General features: G+C 36.2%; 1 protein-coding gene across 2 annotated transcripts in view; it reads left to right on the top strand.

Moving 5' to 3' along the window:
- The window catches only part of LOC131163732 (uncharacterized), a 49,507-nt gene that overhangs the window by 19,356 nt on the left and 13,057 nt on the right, over positions 1-17,094 (top strand). The window lies entirely within an intron of this gene.

Below are 17,094 nucleotides of genomic sequence, written 5' to 3'. Positions count from 1 at the left end.
TGTGCTTACAATCTTAAAAAATATTTTACAAGTGAAATTCTTGTGTTGTTGGCTGATCAAATCTGCACTTCTTAGGTCATTGTTATTGGATATATGCTTATCCTTTTATCAAATGCTGTTTGCTGGACTTTGGTACTTCAATATTGGAAGTAGCTAATATCAGCAGTAAAACAATCTGCTGAATGTGTCTTTATGGAACTAGTTGGTGCATGTGCGCTGCACGTGAAAAATATTTTGTGCATCTATAAATATTTTATTTTAAAAAATTGCATTTTATGAAAATAACTTGTTCAGCCGAATTATATAATGATGATACAACAACAACAACAACAAAACCAAGCCTTAGTCCCACTTAGTGGGGTCGGCTATATGAACCCTTTTCCGTCAATTTATGTGATCATGGACCATTTCTTTTGATAGATTCAAAGATATTAAATCCTTACTCACTATCTCCTCCCAAGTTATTTTAGGTCTACCCCTACCCCTTCTACTGCCCCCCACAGTAACTAAGTCACTCTTCCTCACAGGTGCACTATAAGGCCTACGTTGCAAGTGTTTATACCATCTGAGTCGTCCTTCCCTTATCTTATCTTCTATAGGAGCTACACCTAACTTACCACGAATATGTTCATTTCTTAATTTATCTTTCAATGTTATACCCCTCATCCATCTAAGCATCCTCATCTCGGCAACTTTTACTTTTTGGATTTTATGTTTCTTCGTCGCCCAACATTCTGATCCATATAGCATAGCTGGTCTTATAGCTGTCCTATAAAACTTCCCTTTCAATTTTAAGGGTATTCTACGATCACATAGAACACTTGAAGAACTTCTCCGTTTTACCCAACCTGCTTTAACTCTATGCATTACATCATCTTCAATTTCTCCTTCAGCTTGCATAATAGATCCAAGGTATCGAAATCTACAAGTGCTATTTATTTCTTCATCATCAAGTTTAACTTTGTCTCCAATATTCCTCCTATCATTACTAAAATTACATTTCATATATTCTGTTTTATTTCTACTTATCTTAAAGCCTCTAGATTCCAAAGCTTCTCTCCATAATTCTAACTCAGCCTTTACTCCATCCCCAGTTTCGTCAATTAATATAATATCATCTGCAAACAACATACACCATGGAACCTCCTTTTGAATACTCTTAGTCAATTGGTCCATCACTAAAGCAAAAAGATAAGGACTCAAAGCAGATCCTTGATGTACACCTATGATAATTGGAAATTCTCTAGTTTCTCCATCTATAGTCTTTACACTAGTCATTACTCCATCGTACATATCCTTAATGACATCGGTATACTTACAACATACACCCTTTTTTTCTAAAACCCACCATAGAACTTCCCTAGGTATCCTATCATATGCTTTCTCAAGGTCAATAAATATCATATGCAAGTCCCTCTTCTTTTCCCTAAACTTTTCCATTAATCTTCTTAAAAGATAAATAGCTTCTGTGGTAGATCTCCCAGGCATAAAACCAAATTGATTTTCTGAGATCTTCGTTTCTAACCTTAATCTTTGTTCAACTACTTTTTCTCATAGTTTCATCGTATGACTCATAAGTTTAATTCCACGATAGTTATTACAATTTTGAATATCTCCTTATTTTTGTATATAGGTATTAAAGTGCTTTTCCTCCATTCATCTGCCATTTTCTTAGTTTTTACAATTGTATTAAATAAATTAGTTAACCATATAATTCTGTTATCACCCAAGCATTTCCAAACTTTAATTGGGATGTTATTTGGTCCCATAGCTTTCCCATTTTTCATCTTTTTTAGTGCAAACTTAACTTCGTTAACTCTAATTTTTCGAATAAATCTTATATTTTTAGTTTTTTCCTCATTTGACAATTCTAAATTTAAGCCTTCTATTTGGTTTTCGTTAAACAACTTACTAAAGTAACTTCGCCATCTTTCTTTAATATCTTCGTCCTCAACCAAGACAATATCATCCTCACTTTTTATGCATTTTACATTTCCTAAGTCCTTGTTCTTCTTTTCTCTAGCTTTAACAAGTTTAAATATATCTCTTTCCCCTTCTTTTGTACCTAATCTATCATACAAACTATTAAATGATCTATATTTAGCTTCACTAACAGCCCTTTTTGCATCTTTTCTTGCCTCCTTATATTTTTCAAAGTTATCGCTGTTTCTACATTTTTGCCACGTTTTATACCAAATTCTTTTTGTCTTTATGATTTTTTGTACATCTTTATCCCACCACCAACTCTCTTTGCTATTTGAGAATCTTCCCCTTGATTCGCCTAAAATCTCTTTTGCTATCTTTTTAATAGAGCTAGCTAATCTATTCCAAAGAGTATTTGAATCTATCCGATCTTCTAAGGTCCAATCCCCATCTTTGATCATTTTATCTTTAAATTTTATTATATTTTCTCCTTTTAGGTTCCACCATCTAGTTCTCCTACACTGGTTTATTTTATCCTTTTTCTTCCATTTTTTAATGCATATATCTAATACTAAGACTCTATGTTGTGTGGTTAGACTTTCACTTGGAATAACTTTACAATCCTTGCATGATACACGATCTACCCTCCTAGTTAAAAAAAAAATCTATTTGACTTCTATTTTGTCCACTTTTAAAGGTTATTAAGTGTTCTTCTCTCTTCTTAAAGCAATTATTCATTATACAAAAATCATAAGACATAGCAAAGTCTAAGATCATCTCCCCAGACTCATTTTTGTCTCCATATCCATATCCTCTATGTATCCTTTCATAATTTTTATTATCTCTTCCAATGTGTCCATTCAGATCTCCTCCTATAAATATTTTCTCAATCCCTGGTATGTCTTGTATAATACTATCCATATCTTCCCAAAATTGTCTCTTAAGATTTTCTGCTAAGCCATCTTGAGGAGCATAAGCACTAATGATATTTATTATCTCTTGTCCTAATACCATTTTGATTTTTATAATTCTATCCCTTACTCTAGTTACATCCACAACGCTATCTTTTAAGTTTTTGTCTATTATAATGCCTACTCCATTCTTATGTTTTTCTTTTCCAGTGTACCAAAGTTTAAAACCTGATTTATCGATTTCTCTAGCTTTCTCCCCCACCTACTTAGTTTCTTGAAGGCAAATTATATTAATTCTTCTTCTAATAATTGTATCCACAATTTTCATGCTTTTACCCGTAAGTGTCCCTATATTCCAAGTTGCTAATCTAATCCTAGTTTCCTAAACTAACGTCTTTACCTGCCCACGTCCAGAATGATGCAGGAACCCTCGCATATTTGACACCGTACCTAGGCGCCGACACGGCGCTTCGCTTCAGGGCGACGACCTAGCCCACCCTCGCCCACTTTTCGCTACACCCGGGTGGTTCAAGTGCAACGCGTCGCTCGTAGGGGACGCCCCGGCAAATAAATTTTAAATTGATAATAAAACTTTAGTTCATTCCTAGAAATGAGTAATATCCCTCATTGTACGTATAAAATTTGCAAGTGGGATTTTTTTATGGCTGCCTTGGTAGGTGGGATTTTTGGAACAAATCCCATCGTCCTTTGGAGTGAGGGCTTCAAATGAATATTCTGGGGATAAAAACCCCTAGTTACTAAAAACAGTTACTACATACTACAATAAATTAGGAACTGCTTGAACTTTCAAGCCAAGAAGGGGGATTAGTAACATAGGCTCAGTGCCTATTTGTCTGGTTGGGAAGGTTCTTTTTCTATACACCAATCAGCCTACTGATTCAGGAGGAACTGCTCCTATGACAAGTACTGCACTAAAAGGACTGGCTGGATGCCAAAGGATTAACTTGAAAGTTCCTCATTGGATAAGAAAGAGTTAAGAAATAACATTTAATCAATTTAGGAACATAAAATTCAAGTTTGGTCATTTTGACCCCAAAGAAAAGTTGTTTCTTCACTTGTAGATGTCCACATACTCACCAAATTATTCCACAATCGAAGGGCTGGAAAGTTTGACAGCAATAATTCCTCTCTCTTTTTTCCCCCCTTAGATGGAGGCACTTTAGTAGCCAATGTCCCCACCCGTGCAATTGCTTCTTAAATCTAATACTCTGCAAAAACATTAACAAAATTGCAAAACTGAAAAAGGAGTTAAAAGTAACAATTTTAGGCTGAAATAGCATTTTACTTTAAAATATAACGTATAGACTATTTATTATTAGTATACTATGCAATAAATAATAATAATTGGCCTTTTAAACCCGATTCTCATAAGCTTCTAAATATAGCAACACTTAGGCAAATAAATTTAAATTCCAAACCAAGCTATCAATTGTCATAGTTGAAGCCAACTAGTGTTCATGTTTAAGATGTATTTAATAAGTGTTTTAAAAGGCGTTTGTGAGGCACGCCTTGAGGCGTTTTGGGCTTAAAACGCCCTAAGGCATAAGTGGAAATGCAAAAATCCAAAAAGGCGTACACCTCAGGGGAGAAGGCGTACACCTCAGGTGTAATTACTCACCTTTTATGCCTCAAATGTAAAGGTGTACGCATTTTGGGCTGCTTGATTTAAAACATAAATTTAAAAAAAAAAAAAAAAGAACCTAGAACTCTGAATCTAAAACCCTTTCCTCCTTCTCTTCAACGAAGCTTCTACTGTCTCAATGAAGCCTCTAGCAATGTCTTCTCCTTGACGATTCCTCTCGAAGAAGCTTTTGCTTTCTCAACGAAGCCTCCATTCATCTCCTCTCTCGGCGATTCCTCTTGACGAAGCTTTTGCTCTCTTGACGAAGCTTCTGCTCTCTTAACGATTCCTCTAGCAATGTCTTCTCCCCTTGCGACGAAGCTTCTTCTCCCTCTTCGACGACTCGACGACTGGCTCCAAGTATTCGTCCAAGCTTCTTGTCCATCTTTGAAAACTCCACGATTGCTTCCTACAATTCCTCTAAAGCTTCTCGTCTTTGTCCGATGAGTCGAGGGTCCCTTTCAAGCTTTGATATGCCTCTAACGACTCCTTCGAGCCTATCGTCTCTCTGCAAAGACCCTCTACAACCTCTCTGCTTCGAGATTTCATCTCAATTTGAGGTTTTTGTTTCAGATTTCAATTTTCATTTTCAGTTTTAAGTTCTTGCCAATGTTTTAAAAGGCAAAGGCGTAAGCATTTTGGGACAGTGTTTTTAAAAATAATTAATAAATAAATAAATATATTTATATATAGTATAAAAATGAGAAAAATTTTAGAATAATGGAGAAAAAAATAAAAACATAATTCTTAAGTATCATATAGGCCAATTTTAGCTAACAAACTTAAACAATGCATGTTAAAAATAAGCCATAACTTTACAAAAAGAAGAGAAAAAGCCAAATTAAAGCTTCACATTGTCTCATCATCCAAGATTCTAATTTCTAAGAATCTAAATCTAAATCAACAAAGTTCAGAGGGAACTATCAAGATCTTCATCAAAGTCATCTTCATCAAAATCATCTATAGTAGGAGTTCTTCAACTTATAAATTCCTCCTCTCTCACTTCAACATCATTGTATTCCTCAATTGTGACCAATGTTGGCCTCTTGCCTTTGTCTTGAGTGGCTAGATATTCAATAAAGCTATAGGCTAGGAGTTAGGAGAAATGGAGAATTGTAAATTAGTAGATTCAAAAATGACTATTGATATGTATGTACTCAAGTTCTCACAATAATCACTAATCTTCCTTTTGCTAGGAAGATTAGAATGCGAGCTACCAGAAGCTTGTGTTACTTGAACATCATCTCCTTCAAAAGCTACCGTGGGCAAAGCTCTAATTGCATCAACATCTAGGAGATTTTCATCATCAAACCAAGAAGTATCTTTTGGCAGGATAGGTTCTTTCTTCGCTGTGATCCATTAATCATCTGAAGCTACTTTCGGCACCCATATTGGATTATAATTTTGTCTTCTTCTTAGAGCTCTCTCCCTTAGTTTGATGTTGTACTTCATGTAAACTAGAGCATTCAATCTCTTGTGCTCAAATCTATTCCTTTTTTTCGTATGAATCTACAATTGAGTTTGAGCCATTTAAATTTTTAGATATTAGAAGATATTTTCATATTTGAGTGAAACGATAATAACATGGCATTTGTAATAACTACGAACCTGCTCAAATGTGCTCCAATTCCTCTCACATCCACTAGCACTACATGTCAGGCTAAGAACACGAATAGCAAACTTCGTCCATTCTGAGGTCTTTATCCCAAAACGATTCCACCAATCTGCTACAAAAGAAAAAAACATGTTTAAGTTCCAAGTTATAATAACAAACAAGGATAGAGTACTACTAATTAACTAAAATTTACTAAAATATTATTTTTACCTAGACTTGTCAACATTCTAGAGTCAACAACCACTCGAGTCCCAAAATCCTCACGTGCATTATCAAACAAATCCAATTGGATGTCTGTAGCTAGCCTCTCCTCATATCTCAATATTTTATCCATGCATTCAAATAGTCCTTTTTCCACTTCTTCACAATCAGAGAAGTTCTCCTTATAACGCAATTGGAGATTTAAATAATATCCTGCAGCATGTAAAGGGTGATGAAGTTATGGAGTTCATCAGTCCATACTTCTTGGCATTTCTAGAAATATTTGCAGAAATTTTTTCCTTCGCCAATTCCATCATCTCATAGAGAAACCCCATGGCTGGTCTTTCCTCAGAATCAACTTCCCTTAGAACACACACAAGAGGGACAACACTCTTGATAACATAAGCCACGTGAGGCCAAAGATGTTGGTCAAATAAAACTATTGAGCGAGTCCTTGTACCTTCATGCATCTTTTTATATGTAGAAGTGCACCACATCTCCGAAGAGAACATAGATTGAAGGCATCGATTTTGTTTGTAAATGCTCTGAAGTGTCAAAAATGCAGTAGTAAAGTGCGTCATTGCAGGACAGATGAGTTCTTTGTTGTTGGTGAAATGTTTCCTCATTATTGCAAGTACATAGGAATGATTATGAATAAATTTCACAACTTGCTTAGCCTTTTGGATTGTGCTTGCATGGATCTTCAATTTTGCAATATCCTCCAGCATAAGATCCAAACAATGTGCAGCACATGGAGTCCAATTGAGCTTCTGCCTCTTTTCCATAAGCTTTTTTCCATCATTTATCATGTTCTTCACATTATGAGTTATCACCTGCACATTCTCCTCACCAACTTCCTTAACCGCCTCACCCATATACTTAAACATGAAATCCCCATTTTTTATAGAATCAGAAGCATCAATGGATTTTAAAAACCATTTACAAGCAAGACTATTCACAAGGAAATTAATCAAGACCCTTGAACACCCATTAGTCCCTCCATCAACCATGATATAACATCCATATTCCTTCCAAGCTTTTTTGTGGTCTTTCAACATGCCATTGATGTCTTTCATTTCATCTTTAAGAATCCACGTCCTCATCTTTTGCATAGATGAAGACTTGAAACCTGGCCCGTAATTAGCAATACCATCCACCGTAACATGCCAATATACGTCATCCATCAAGTTAAATGGTAGAGCATTGTTGAACACACAACGTCCAACTTTCCTACACACTTTATTGCTTTCTTCCTTCTTCTGTTTTGAGTTTAGAGTGGATTGTTTGGCCTGTTAAAATGAAAACTTATCCATTGGACCTCTAGCCTTAGGATTAAGGCCAGTCCCACTATTCTGCTGTTCAATATCTCCAACTAATGGATACATAGCACTCTAAGTCCCTCCTCCTAGACCCATCCCAATCTCTTCAAGAAGTTCATTTCTTTTACCCTTCTCTTCTTGGAATTTTTCAAGAGCAATCTTGCACTTATCTCTCACATTTTAAGGAGCTTTTGGGCAAGATTTCTTTTCCTTCCTTGTACCTACCAAATGATGTTTAAATCTTGTGACAATCCCACTGCAAGTTGATCACAAAATTTGCATTTAAAATATTTTTCTCCATTAACTTCTTCTATGTATTTCCAAACAAAATCTTTTTTCTGCCCCTTTGAATCGCCTTCAGACATGTTTTTCTTTAGTGAACATGAACAATTAGTAGGTGTAGCAAGAACAAGTGTTTTGAAAGGCGTTCGTGTGGCATTTTGGGCTTAAAACGTCCTAAGGCGTAAGTGGTAATGCGAAAATCCAAAAAGGCGTACGCCTCAGGGGAGAAGGTGTACGCCTCAGGTGTAAATACTCGCCTTTTACGCCTCAAGTGTAAAGGTGTATGCATTTTGGGCTGCTTGATTTAAAACATAAATTAAAAAAAAAAAAAGAACCCATAACTCTGAATCTAAAACCCTTTTTTCCCTCTGCTCAACGAAGCTTCTGCTCTCTCGACGAAGCCTCCAACGACGTATTCTCGTCAATGATTCCTCTCAACGAAGCTTCTGCTCTCTCAACGAAGCTTCTACTCTCTCGACGATTCCTTTAGCGACGTCTTCTCCCCTCTCAACGATTCCTCTCTCGACGAAGCTTCTTCTCCCTCTCTGATGACTCGACGACTGTCTCCAACAATTCGTCCAAGCTTCTCGTCCATCTCAGACGACTCCAAGATTGCTTCCAACGATTCCTTCAAGCTTCTCGCCTCTGTTCGACAGGTCGAGGGTCCCTTCCAAGCTTTGATTTGCCTCCAACGACTCCTTCGGGCCTCTCGTCTTTTTGCAGAAACCCTCTACAACCTCTCTGCTTCAAGATATCATCTCAATCAGAGGTTTTTGTTTCAGATTTCAATTTTCATTTTTTCAGTTTTAAGTTCTTGCTGAACTTGCTGATTGTTCCTGTTCAATAAAGAAAAACATGTCTAAAGGTGATTTAAAGGGGCAGAAAAAGGTTTTGTTTGGAAATACATAGAAGAAGTTGATGTAGAAAAATATTTTAGATGCAAATTTTGTGATCAAACTTGCAGTGGGACTGTCACAAGATTTAAACATCATTTCGTAGGTACAAGGAAGGGAATGAAACCTTGCCCAAAAGTTCCTAAAAACGTGAGAGATGAGTCCAAGATTGCTCTTGAAATATTTTAAGAAGAGAAGGGTAAAAGAAATGAACTTCTTGAAGAGTTTGGGATGGGTCCAAGAGGAGGGACTCAGAGTGCTATGTCTCCATTAGTTGGAGATATTGAGCAGTAGAATAGTGAGACTGGCCTTAACCCTAGGGCTAGAGGTTCAATGAATAAGTTTTCATTTTTACAGACCAAACAGTCCACTCAAAACTCAAAATGGAAGAAGGAAGAAAGAAATGAAGTGTGTAGAAAAGTTGGCCATTGTGTGTTCAACAATGCTCAACCATCCAATTTGATGGATGATGTATATTGGCGTGTTATGGTGGATGGTATTGCTAATTACGGGCTAGGTTTCAAGCCTCCATCTATGCAAGAGATGAGGACGTGGATCCTTAAAGATGAAGTGAAAGATATCAATGGCATGTTGAAAGACCACAAAAAAGCTTGGAAGGAATATGAATGTTTATCATGGTTAATGGATGGACTGATGGGTGTTCAAGGGTCTTGATTAATTTCCTTGTGGATAGTCCTACTGGTACATGGTTTTTAAAATCCATTGATGCTTCTTATTCTATAAAAAATGGTGATTTGATGTTTAAGTATATGGATGAGGTGGTTGAGTAAGTTGGTGAGGAGAATGTTGTGCAGGTGATAATTGATAATGCGAAGAACATGACAAATGGTGTAAAAAAGCTTATGGAAGCTCTATTGGACTCCATGTGCTGCACATTGTTTGGATCTCATGTTGGAGGATATTGCAAAATTGAAGATCCATGCAAGCACAATCCAAAAGGCTAAGCAAGTTGTGAAATTTATTTATAATCATTCCTATGTACTTGCAATGATGAGGAAACATTTCACCAACAACAAAGAACTCATCTGCTTAGCAGTGACGCACTTTGCTTCTGCATTTTTGACACTTCAAAGCATTTACAAACAAAAGCAAGGCCTTCAATCTATGTTCTCTTCAGAGATGTGGTGCACTTCTACTTATGTAAAAATGCATGAAGGTATAAGGACTTACTCAATAGTTTATTTGACCAACATTTTTGGCCTCATGTGGCTTATGTTATCAAGAGTGTTGTCCCTCTTGAGTGTGTTCTAAGGGAAGTTGCATCTGAGGAAAGACTAGCAATGGGGTTTCTATGTGAGATGATCGATTTGGCGAAGGAAAAAATTGCTGCAAATATTTCTAGAAATGCCAAGAAGTATGGACCGATTTGGAGAAAAATAGATGATAGATGGACTCCACAACTTCATCACCCTTTACATGCTGCAGGATATTATTTAAATCCCCAATTGCATTATAAGGAGAACTTCTTTGATTGTCAAGAAGTGAAGAAAGGACTATTTGAATGCTTGGATAGAATGTTGCGATATGAGAAGAGGCTAGTTGCAGACATCCAATTGGATTTGTTTGATAATGCACGAGGGGATTTTGAGACTCGAGTGGTTGTTGACTCTAGAATGTTGAGAAGGCCAGGTAAAAATAATATTTCAGTAAAAAATAGGTAATTAGTAGTACTCTATCCTTGTTTCTTCTTATAACTTGGAACTTAAACATGTTTTTCTTTTGTAGCTAATTGGTGGAAGCATTTTGGGATAAAGACCCCAGAATTGACGAAGTTTGCTATTCGTGTTCTTAGCCTGACATGCAGTGCTAGTAGATGTGAGAGGAATTGGAGCACATTTGAGCAGGTTCTTTGTTCTTTCAAATGCCATGTTATTATCGTTTCACTCAAATATGAAAATATCTTCTAATATCTAAAAATTTTAATGGCTTAAACTCAATTGTAGGTTCATATGAAAAAGGGGAATAGATTAGAGCACAAGAGATTGAATGCTCTAGTTTATGTGAAGTACAACACCAAACTGAGGGAGAGAGCTCTAAGAAAAAGACAAAATTATGATCCAATATTGGTGTTGGAAGTAGCTTCAAATGATGAATGGATCACAGAGAAGGAAGAACCTATCCTCCCAAAAGATTCTTCTTGGTTTGATGATGAAAATCTCCTAGATGTTGATGCTATTAAAGCTTTGCCTGTGGTAGCTTTTGCAGGAGATGATGTTCAAGCAACACAAGCTTCTAGTAGCTCGCATTCTAATCTTCCTAGCAAAAGGAAGATTAGGGATTATTGTGAGAACTTGAGTGCATACATATCAAGTCATTTTTGAAACTACTTATGTATAATTCTCCATTTCTCCTAACTCCTTACCTATAGGTTTATTGAATATCTAGCCACTCAAGACAAAGGCTAGAGGCCAACATTGGTCACAATTGAGGATGACATTGATGTTGAAGTGGGAGAAGAGGAATTTATGAGTGGAAGAACTACTATAGATGATTTTGATGAAGATGACTTTGATGATGATCTTGATAGTTACTTCTAAACTTTGTTGATTTAGATTTAGATTCTTAGAAATTAAAATCTTGGATGATGAGACATTGTGATGCTCTAATTTGGCGTTTTCTCTTCTTTTTGTAAAGTTATTGTTTATTTTTAACATGCATTGTTTGAGTTTGTTTGCTATAATTGGCCTATATGATACTTAAAAAATTATGTTTTTATTTTTTTTCTCCATTATTCTAAAATTTTTCTTATTTTTATTCAATTTGTAAATTATTTATTTATTAATTATTTTAAAAAATACAGTCCCAAAATTCTTACGCCTCAACACCTTGAGGCTTATGCCTCGCCTCCCGGAGGGTAAAATGTGTTTCCTTACGCCTTCACCTTTTAAAACATTAGTATTTATAGTGAATATACAAAAAAAATCCTCACCTAGCAATAACATAGGAAAAAATGAACTGTAAATTTAATATTCAAAATCAAATATGTAAAATGATGTTTTTCAAATCCTCTTATATAGCAAATCTAAGAAAAAAATCTTGGCAATTGACCTACCACTACATATGTGCTAGTATTTGAGATCACAGAAAATGAAAAGATAAGCACGAAATTTTGAATGTATTCCTCTCAAACACTATTTGAATGAGTTAAAAAAAATTTCTTTTTAATTTCAGCTTGCAAAAAACTCATTCACACACATAAATGCTATAATAAAAAATCACAAAATCAGAAAAGGTTACAATAGTTTCAGCCTTCAGGCAAACCAAAACAACCCTTTTGACAATGAGTGAGGAAAATTGATTCCATCTAAGGAGCCAAAGCACTAATATCGATAGAAAATAATGCAGAAAGGAAAACGATGCCACAAAATCTCCCAATGATAGCTTTGAATCTTTATTTCAAAAAGAAAAAAAAAAAAGGAAAAAAAGAAGAGAGAGAGCCTACATGATGCAAGTTTAAATTTTGAGTATAAATTGAAATAAAAACACCTACATCATTAGTGATACAAATTTAAAAAGGTTGTGGATATGCATTAATTATTAGAATAGTAAATTTTACTAGGAAAGGAAGAAAAATATAGATGTGAAGATCTATGACGGTTGCCACAATGTAGATCCTGCACAACAGTGTGCTCACCTACCAATATGATCTTTTCAAATGCTCGAGCTCTCACCTCCATTGTCCATTTTTCTCCTCCCCCCCCTGAACCACATAAATCACAAATTACTAAATACATTTTGTACCAATTATCGGTTTTGACATGATGTTAAGGCTCAATTGCTTGTACATTCGTCGTTTGCCCAAACCAATTTATATTTGAATGGAGCAAACACATCATTTGGGGACAAAGCTGAAGAGGCACTTCCTATTCACAAATGATGCAATGGATGAATGGATAGATGAAGCTAAAGAGGTTACATGGCATTCACTTAGAATGGCAAAGTTTCAAGGGCATTTTGGATAGTATCTAATTAGTTTTGACACAACAAGCTTAACTTTTAAAAGAAAGGACATTAAACGGTAGTTTAATCATTTTAAAATTTGTCACCTAGGACTACCAAAATTTTGGCTTTTTCCTTTTAGAAGTAGTTAATAAGACGATTAGCAATTCTTTTTTTTTTTTGGATAGGAAAGAGAACTCTGTTAAGGGCTCAAAGGAGTCACCCAAGTACAAAGGAAAAGAAAAGGAAATCCATTTCCCCTTTGAAGCTTCCGGGCAATATTTCAACTCCCTCCATAGCCCTTGTATTCCTTTCTCTCTAAATAATCCATAAGACAATATGAGGAATAACTTCCATACCTTTTCTGCTGAAAAAACCTTTCCACGTATGTAACTCAGCCCCCACTCTATCTGCCACTAGCCAATTCCTAGGGTGGTGTAAGCAGGGATCCCCAGAGTTCTAGCCTAGATAAAATGAAGAAGAATGTGACAATCAAATTTATCATGTTCTTTACATAGAAAGCCTCTCTTAAATCATTCTAAGATCAATACATTATTAGGGGGTTAGTCTATTTCAAGGAAAGCCATGGTTTTGTGCTTGTAGGGGTGAGATAAAAGCATAATAAAGTGAAAGTAAAGTTAAAATACGACATGTGGTAATGGTGCTATATTTAAAAGAAAGATTAAACTGAAATGATGCAATTAAAAAACATTTATTTGTTGTATAATGACTTCCCGACTCTTTCATTACTGATTGTGGCCTGAGGGATATTCCTTTGAACAATAGTTGTTTCACCTAGGTGGCTTTTGGATAGACAAGCATCGAATTGCATAGATACATTTCTGTATATTGATGAATGGGAGGACTTGTTCCCTTATGTTGTTCAAGAGGTTTAGGTTAGGCCCATTTATGACCACTATTCAATTCTTTTGGATTCCAATCCTATACAATGGGGTTCCACTCGTTTCAAATTTGAGAACATGTAGCTCATGCACCCTTCTTTTCGCGATTCTACAGTAGTCAGGTGGAAAGAGTGCCACATTCAGGGATGGAAGGGTTTGAAGTTGACGAGAAAACTAAAATTTGTTAAAGAAAAAAACTAAAAGTTTGGAATAAAGAAGTGTTTGGGGATATTAGGGGAAAGAAAAATGACTTTTTGTTGGAGATTAGTGGTTTGGATAGATTTGAGGGATGTGGTCTATTAGGGGAGGAAGATAAAGTTACAAGGGCTCACCTTAGTAATGACCTGGAGGTGCTTTTGATGAGTGAGGAGAGGAGTTGGCGTTAGAAGTATAGAGTTAGTTGGGTAGGAGAAGGGTTTTCTAACTCTAGGCTTTTTCATAGGAGCTAATGGGAGGAGAAGGAAGAGCCTCATTAAGGAGTTGGAAGTTGATTCAGGGGAGGTGATGAGAGATCATAAACAAATAGGGGAAAAGGTTACAAACTTCTATAAAGGGTTGTATCACGACAAGTGTAAGAGTAGATTAATGGTGGAGGAGTTGGATTGGAAACCTATTGGAGGAGAGGTGGCTAATTGAAAAGTGGTTGGAGAGACGTTTTGATGTTGGGGGAAATTAGGAGGGCAGTGTTTGATATGGATAGAGATAAAGCACCAGGTCCAGACGGATTTACATTAGCCTCTTTTTTCCAAACAATTGGGAAGTGGTTAAAGAGGATGTTTTGACTTTTTTGAGAAATTTCATAGGAATGGAGAGGTGTGTAAGAGCATGAATTCTACTTTCATTGCTCTGATTCCTAAAAAGGATATGTCTAGAAGAGTGAAGGATTTTAGGCCTATTAGCTTGGTGACTAGTGTCTATAAGTTGTTGACAAAGGTTCAGGATTAGAGAGTTGCTGGGAACACAGCGTCATTGGTCCAATTTGTGTTCATTAAAGATAGGCAGATCTTTGATGCTGTTTTGGTAGACAATGAGATGGTTGAGGATGCGAAGAGCAGAAATAAAAGAGGAGTGGTCTTTAAGTTGGATATTGAAAAAGTTTATGACATGGTAAATTGGGGTTTCCTAATGAATCTTCTTAAAATAAAAGGATTTGGGAGTCTTTAATGTAAGGGTGCTTCAATTCTGCCAAGATGTCAGTGATTGTTAATGGTCAGTCTAGGGACTTGTTCGGCATTTCGAGGGGTCGAGACAAGGGGACCTGCTATCCCCTTTCTTGTTCACTTCGGCTGTGGATATCTTGAGTAGGTTGGCATCCCATGCTTAGGTTCTAGGGGCTATTAGCGGTCTTTCTATGGGCAGCGAGGATGTGGAGGTGTCTCATCTTCAATTTGAAGATGAAAACCAATTTTTTTCCCTTGAGAATGATGTTGTGAAATTTTGTAAGATTCTTGTGTTCCTTAGAATTTTTTAGATAATTTTGGGCTTAAAAATCAATGTCTAAGAATGGTTTAGCAGGTATCAATCTGTGAAGTAGAAATCTTGAGGCTTTTAGATTTTTAGCAGGTTGTGAATCCCTTTCTTGGTGGTCCTCTTTTGGGGTTGGGGGGGGGGGGGTGGGGAATCCTTTGTCTAATGTTTTTTTGGGATCCTGTGATTGAGAGAGTGGACAATAGATTGGAGTGTTGGAAGAAGGCTTGTCTTTTATCAGGAGGTAGAATTACACGTATAACTGCGTCCTTAGCCAACTTCCCATTTATTTCTTATCCCTTTTAAAATTACCTTCTAGATGGCTAGAAAGTTGGAAAAAATTATGAGAAATTTTTTGTGGTCTGGTACTGGGAAGAATAAGAGGGATCACCTGGTTAGTTGGGAAGCTGTTAGAAGGGGCCCAAGTCTGAGGGAGGCTTGGGACATGGTAATGTGGTTTCTAAAAACATATCTCTAAATGGAAAATGTTTATGGAGGTTTCCTTTAGGATTCCTTATGGCATAAAGTAATAAAGAGTAAATATGGCTTGCGCAGGAATGTGTGGGGTTCCAAAGGAAGTTGCAATGCTACTCATGCATGTCCTTGGAAGTTTGTTTCACAGGTAGCTTGTCTTTTCTTTTGGCTCACTCATTTCAAAGCGGGGGTTGGGGATAAAATTCATTTTTGGGAAGATATTTGGGTTGGTGAGTCTTCGTTGGAGCTGTTGGTGTCACGTTTGTTTAGATTTTCCTCTGTCCATGAGGCACCAATGTCAATGAGTGTGTTGGATTCTTTCTCACCAAATTTGTGTGGGGCACAAGGCTTTGGATTGGGGACACTTTGGTTTTTTCCTCAAAAGACTTTTTCCCTGATCTTAGACAAATCCTTTGTCTGGAAAACAAAGGTTCCATTTCAAGTCCGGGCTTTCGTTTGGAGTGTCATACTCTATAAGATCAATATGAGTGATGTGTTACAGACCAAGAGGCCTTACAAAGCACTTAGTCCAGATATTTTACACTGCAGCGGTTCAAATGAGAATTCTTGCCATTTACTTCTTCATTTTAAGGTGGCAAGGCACATGTGGAACAATCTGTTTTTGTTTTTTTGAGTTTTTGAAGGTAAAGTTTTGGGGCTTTGGGAAGAGCAAAACAGGAAGGAACTTTTTGGGTCTGCACAGATTTCAGTGCTGTGGGTGCTATGGATTGAAAAGAATGTTAGAATTTTCAGAGAGAAGAAGACCCCTCCTCCTTGACATTAGGAGAAAGTTATTTTATTTTTTACACTTCTTTTTAGGCACATTCTTTTTGGGTGTTTTGAAGGTCTTTCGCTGTCTGATGTCCAAAGAGATTGGAATGCAGCTTTAATGTGATTCTATTTTTTGTCTGTTAGCTCTCTGTTTTACCGAGAGGATTTCTTATCCTTCATACACTGTAATTATCCTTTTCATTAATAATTTTTTGTTTTGTTTTTGTTTATATATATATATAAAAGAACATTATAACAAGATGAAAACAATGTTTATAAAAAAGTTCCTTGTGTTGCCACCAGTTTGCCCAATTGATATATATATTGCTGAAAACATGGGACCATTCTAAAACAATTTTCAAATTACCAAAATTTTCATATTACTAAAAAGTTTTAAAAATTCAAGGGGTTCACTATATATATTACGATAGCGGACACGGAAGTTTTTTTCAATGGGCAAGATACAGCACACAGATGTTCATACTCACACACATATACACGAAAATACTTCTTATATTTCTTCTAGTAATTCATTTTTGCTAGCCTTCACACACATTTAGCACAATTAACACCTAACAATCGCTTCTAAAATATAGTAATTAAAAAACAATTTGAAAGAAAATATTTCTTGCAAAGGAATTGGAACTATGGAAGAAAAGAAACACTTCCAGTTAGAGAAAATGGTGGTTGATAAAGTTGCACCAGGGCAAGGGTTTTGGCAGAATGGGGAACTA

This window comes from Malania oleifera, chromosome 9 (assembly GCF_029873635.1).
Source record: "Malania oleifera isolate guangnan ecotype guangnan chromosome 9, ASM2987363v1, whole genome shotgun sequence".
NCBI classification, from domain to species: domain Eukaryota; kingdom Viridiplantae; phylum Streptophyta; class Magnoliopsida; order Santalales; family Ximeniaceae; genus Malania; species Malania oleifera.
The sequence above is the reverse complement of the archived record's forward strand: the minus strand, read 5'-3'. Positions and strand labels throughout refer to the sequence as shown.